The sequence below is a fragment of the Mesoplodon bidens genome, assembly GCF_964165515.1.
Source record: "Mesoplodon bidens genome assembly, chromosome: 12".
Taxonomy (NCBI): Eukaryota; Metazoa; Chordata; class Mammalia; order Artiodactyla; family Ziphiidae; genus Mesoplodon; species Mesoplodon bidens.
Genome location: NC_138168.1, coordinates 13,301,178 through 13,306,594, shown reverse-complemented (window position 1 = coordinate 13,306,594; position 5,417 = coordinate 13,301,178).

Here is a 5,417-nt window from a genome sequence, read left to right as displayed (position 1 = left end):
GTGTTTGTATTTTTTACAGCTCTTTTCCTGTAATTGATATCTAGTCTCATAGCACTGTGGTCGGAAAAGATACTTGATACATTTTCAATTTTCTTAAATTTACCAAGGCTTGATTTGTGACCCAAGATATGATCTATCCTGGAGAATGTTCCATGAGCACTTGAGAAAAATGTGTATTCTGTTGTTTTTGGATGGAATGTCCTATAAATATCAATTAAGTCCATCTTGTTTAATGTATCTTTTAAAGCTTGTGTTTCCTTATTCATTTTGGATGATCTGTCCATTGGTGAAAGTGGGGTGTTAAAGTCCCCTACTATGATGGTGTTACTGTCGATTTCTCCTTTTATGGCTGTTAGTATTTGCCTTATGTATTGAGGTGCTCCTATGTTGGGTGCATAAATATTTACAATTGTTATATCTTCTTCTTGGATCGATCCCTTGATCATTAGGTAGTGTCCTTCTTTGTCTCTTCTAGTAGTCTTTATTTTAAAGTCTATTTTGTCTGATATGAGAATTGCTACTCCAGCTTTCTTTTGATTTCCATTTGCATGGAATATCTTTTTCCATCCCCTTACTTTCAGTCTGTATGTGTCTCTAGGTCTGAAGTGGGTCTCTTGTAGACAGCATATATATGGGTCTTGTTTTTGTATCCATTCAGCCAATCTGTATCTTTTGGTGGGAGCAGTTAGTCCATTTACATTGAAGGTAATTATCGATATGTATGTTCCTATTCCCATTTTCTTAATTGTTTTGCGTTCGTTATTGTAGGTCTTTTCCTTCTGTTGTGTTTCTTGCCTAGAGAAGTTCCTTTAGCATTTGTTGTAAAGCTGGTTTGGTGGTGCTGAACTCTCTCAGCTTTTGCTTGTCTGTAAACGTTTTAATTTCTCCATCAAATCTGAATGAGATCCTTGCTGGGTAGAGTAATCTTGGTTGCAGGTTTTTCTCCTTCATCACTTTAATTATGTCCTGCCACTCCCTTCTGGCTTGTAGAGTTTCTGCTGAGAGATCAGCTGTTATCCTGATGGGGATTCCCTTGTGTGTTATTTGTTGTTTTTGCCTTGCTGCTTTTAATATGGTTTCTTTGTGTTTAATTTTTGACAGTTTGATTAATATGTGTCTTGGCGTATTTCTCCTTGGATTTATTCTGTATGGGACTCTCTGTGCCTCCTGGACTTGATTAACTATTTCCTTTCCCATATTAGGGAAGTTTTCAACTATAATCTCTTCAAATATTTTCTCAGTCCCTTTCTTTTTCTCTTCTTCTTCTGGAACCCCTATAATTCGAATGTTGGTGCGTTTAATGTTGTCCCAGAGGTCTCTGAGACTGTTCTCTGTTCTTTTCATTCTTTTTTCTTTATTTTGCTCTGCAGCAGTGATTTCCAGTATTTTATCTTCCACCTCACTTATCCGTTCTTCTGCCTCAGTTATTCTGCTATTGATCCCATCTAGAGTATTTTTCATTTCATGTATTGTGTTTTTAATCGATGCTTGATTCATCTTTAGTTCTTCTAGGTCCTTGTTAACTGTTTCTTGCATTTTGTCTCTTCTATTTCCAAGATTTTGGATCTGGGAAATAGAATCTTGGATCATCTTTACCATCATTATTCTGAATTCTTTTTCAGGTAGACTGCCTATTACCTCTTCATTTGTTAGATCTGGTGGGTTTTTATCCTGCTCCTTCTCCTGCTGTGTGTTTTTCTGTCTTCTCATTTTGCTTATGTTACTGTGTTTGGGGTCTCCTTTTTGCAGGCTGCAGGTTCGTAGTTCCCGTTGTTTTTGGTGTCTGTCCCCAGTGGCTAAGGTTGGTTTAGTGGGTTGTGTAGCCTTCCTGGTGGAGGGGACTAGTGCCTGTGTTCTGGTGGATGAGGCTGGATCTTGTCTTTCTGGTGGGCAGGTCCACGTCTGGTGGTGTGTTTTGGGGTGTCTGCGGACTTTTTATGATTTTAGGCCACCTCTCTGCTAATGGGTGGCGTTGTGTTCCTGTCTTGCTAGTTGTTTGGCATAGGGTGTCCAGCACTGTAGCTTGCTGGTCGTTGAGTGAAGCTGGGTGCTGGTGTTGAGATTGAGATCTCTGGAAGATTTTCGCCGTTTGATATTATGTGGAGCTGGGAGGTCTCTTGTGGACCAGTGTCCTGAAGTTGGCTCTCCCACCTCAGAGGCACAGCACTGACTCCTGGCTCCTCAATTTGGGATGATGTGTTGTCTATTCATGTATTCCACAGATGCAGGGTACATCAAGTTGATTGTGGAGCTTTAATCCGCTGCTTCTGAGGCTGCTGGGAGAGGTTTCCCTTTCTCTTCTTTGTTCTCACAGCTCCTGGGTCTCAGCTTTGGATTTGGCCCCGCCTCTGCGTGTAGGTCACTGGAGGGCGTCTGTTCTTCGCTCAGACAGGGCAGGGTTAAAGGAGCAGCCTCTTCGGGGACTCTGGCTCACTCAGGCCGGGCGGGAGGGAGGGGCACGGAGTGCGGGGCGAGCCTGCAGCGGCAGAGGTCGGCGTGACGTTGCACCAGCCCGAGGCGCGCCGTGCGTTCTCCCAGGGAAGCCGCCCCTGGATCCCGGGACCCCGGCAGTGGCGGGCTGCACAGGCTCCCGGAAGGGCGGTGTGGGCAGTGACCTGCGCTCGCACACAGGCTTCTTGGCGGCAGCAGCAGCAGCCCCAGCGTCCCACGCCCGTCACTGGGCTCCGCGCTTTCAGTCGCGACTTGCGCCCGTCTGTGGAGCCCCTTTAAGCAGCGCTCTTAATCCCCTCTCCTCGCGCACCAGGAAACCAAGAGGGAAGAAAAAGTCTCTTGCCTCTTCGGCAGCTCCAGAGTTTTCCCGGACTCCCTGCCGGCTAGCTGTGGCACATTAGCCCCCTTCACGCTGCGTTCTCGCCGCCAGCCCCAGTCCTCTCCCTGCGCTCTGACCGAAGCCCGAGCCTCAGCTTCCAGTGCTGCGCGCCCCGGCGGGCGAGCAGACAAGCCTCTCGGGCTGGTGAGTGCCGCTCGGCACCGATCCTCTGTGTGGGGATCTCTCCGCTTTGCCCTACCCAGGTATGTGGGGAGTTTCTTGCCTTTTGGGAGGTCTGGGGTCTTCTGCCAGCGTTCAGTAGGTGTTCTGTAGGAGTTGTTCCACGTGTAGCTGTATTTCTGGTGTATCCGTGGGGAGGAAGGTGATCTCCGCGTCTTACTCTTCCGCCATCTTACCCGGAAGTCTAAATTATAACTTTTTAAAATTTTATTTTGTTTATATATTTATTTATTTATGGCTGTGTTGGGTCTTCGTCTCTGTGCGAGGGCTTTCTCTAGCTGCGGCAAGTGGGGGCCACTCTTCATCGCGGTGCGCAGGCCTCTCACTATCGTGGCCTCTCTTGTTGCAGAGCACAGGCTCCAGACGCGCAGGCTCCGTAGTTGTGGCTCATGGGCCCAGTTGCTCCGCGGCACATGGGATCCTCCCAGACCAGGGTTTGAACCCGTGTCCCCTGCATTGGCAGGCAGATTCTCAACCACTGAGCCACCAGCGAAGCCCCTAAATTATAACTTTTGTTATGAATGTGTCCCAGAAGCTAGGCTGGAGATTGGTTTAGAGTCTGTCTCTCCTTCCGTGGGCTGGCGTACAGGTGTTGTCCCAGGGTGTCACCTTGGCTGCAGGCCTGCTCTGCACCTAGCAGGGCGGCCACAGCACTGCCATCTGTAAACTTGCAGGCCCGGTCCACCTGCCTTCTGCTGTCCTCCCACTGCTAATATCATGAAACGCCTCTGGCAGGATAAGTAACTTTATTACTAAGCTGTAAAATAGAGCAAGTTATTAATATTGTATGAATTGTATTCTATCCCATTTTTCCCCCTCTAATGGGGAGAGGTCTCACTATGTTCTGGAAAACGTCTCCTTAAAACTTCTGAGTAGCATGTCTTGCATGCACTGAGTTAGGAAGCCCCATTGCTGCCGGAATTTTGATTGGAAGCTTGTTTTAATAAGTTCAGGTTTACTTCTGAGATGCTCATTTTCTTTCGGAATGCAATTGATTAAGGCAGCCTGAGTCTCAGCGGTAACTACAAGAAATTAGATTTTGCTGGGAAGTATAAACAGACCCGCGATGATCGGACGCTGTGAGTGTTGTCAGGCCAGCACACGGCTTTGTGGGGGAGGTTATCGACACCGAAAGCTTTTGGAAATTGAGGTTTACAGGAGCAGGCCCAAGTCAGTGATGTTTGTTTCATCCTAGGTTTTTGAATAAGACGTTAGTTGGCCTGTTCTGGTATCACGTTACGAGGCCCAAGTTTAGCTGGGATACTAACCTCCTCAGCCACAGCAGAAGTTAAGTAAGAAAGGAGAAAAATAAAATCCCCTCCAGGTCAGTACGATTACTCTTTGAGGAACGGAGGCAGAACGGAGTCTGCAGACACCACAGACTGAGCCCCGTGTGATACGGGTTTATGCCCTTGGGCCACGCATAACTATGAGTTCAATTTTCTTCTTTCTCGATGTTTAAAGATGGAGAGTCTATCCTATCCTTTTTCATAAGTTGATTAAAAGACGCAACTCTCTGAAAAGCCTCAGGACGCAGGGGCGAATCCTGGCTTTTCCCCCAGCTCACGTGATTGTCAGCTTTGGGGCCCCAGTGACAGGAGACACCTGACTTATGATACTGACGTGCACAGTCCTTCCCCAGGCTGTGCCGGGGAGGGCACGATTCCCCGCTCACTGGCAGGGAACAGGCTGACACCCTTCTCTCTCACTAGCCAAGTGTCACGGTTGTGTGTTACTGGTGACAAACTTCAGTGACACAGCTCCAGCCGATGGTCATCCACCAGGTTTCTTCACCCTGCTGGGATCTGCCCCCCGGGCAGTCTGGCTGACCATGAATGGATCACTGATTTCTCTGAGTTCTACTTTCCTTACTCGTAGGCCTCTCCCAGATTAACAACTCTACAGGCATTGTGGTAGCAGTGACCAAGCCAAATGAGGCCTCTGTATATTTATATCAGGCTAATGTAAGGAATTTCCATGCTTATTAAAATCTCACGGCTCTTCCAACACCAAATTCTGCATTGGACAGTTGCCCGGGGATATGATTTAGAGCGTGTAGTTATTCTCTCTGGTATTCAACTATATACTACAATATGTACTACAGGGTTATGGCTGCTCCCTTGAAAATATTCTTTCTTTAATGTCCATGTTGGATCTACCAGTCGTTAATGCATAATAAACACATCTATATTATGATACAAATATTAGTGTGGGCTAAATAAAAATGAACAGTTGCAATGCATGCCAGCTGTCAGGGAACTAGCCTATGAGTTCCGTGAGAGTCTAGCCTTTGGTCTGGTTTGTTCACATCCTCAGAGCCTGGCACAGAGGGGATGTCCAGTAATATCTGTTGAGTCAGTATATAAAGTAATGATGTCTTTTACTTTTTGTTTGATCAGACTCTTTG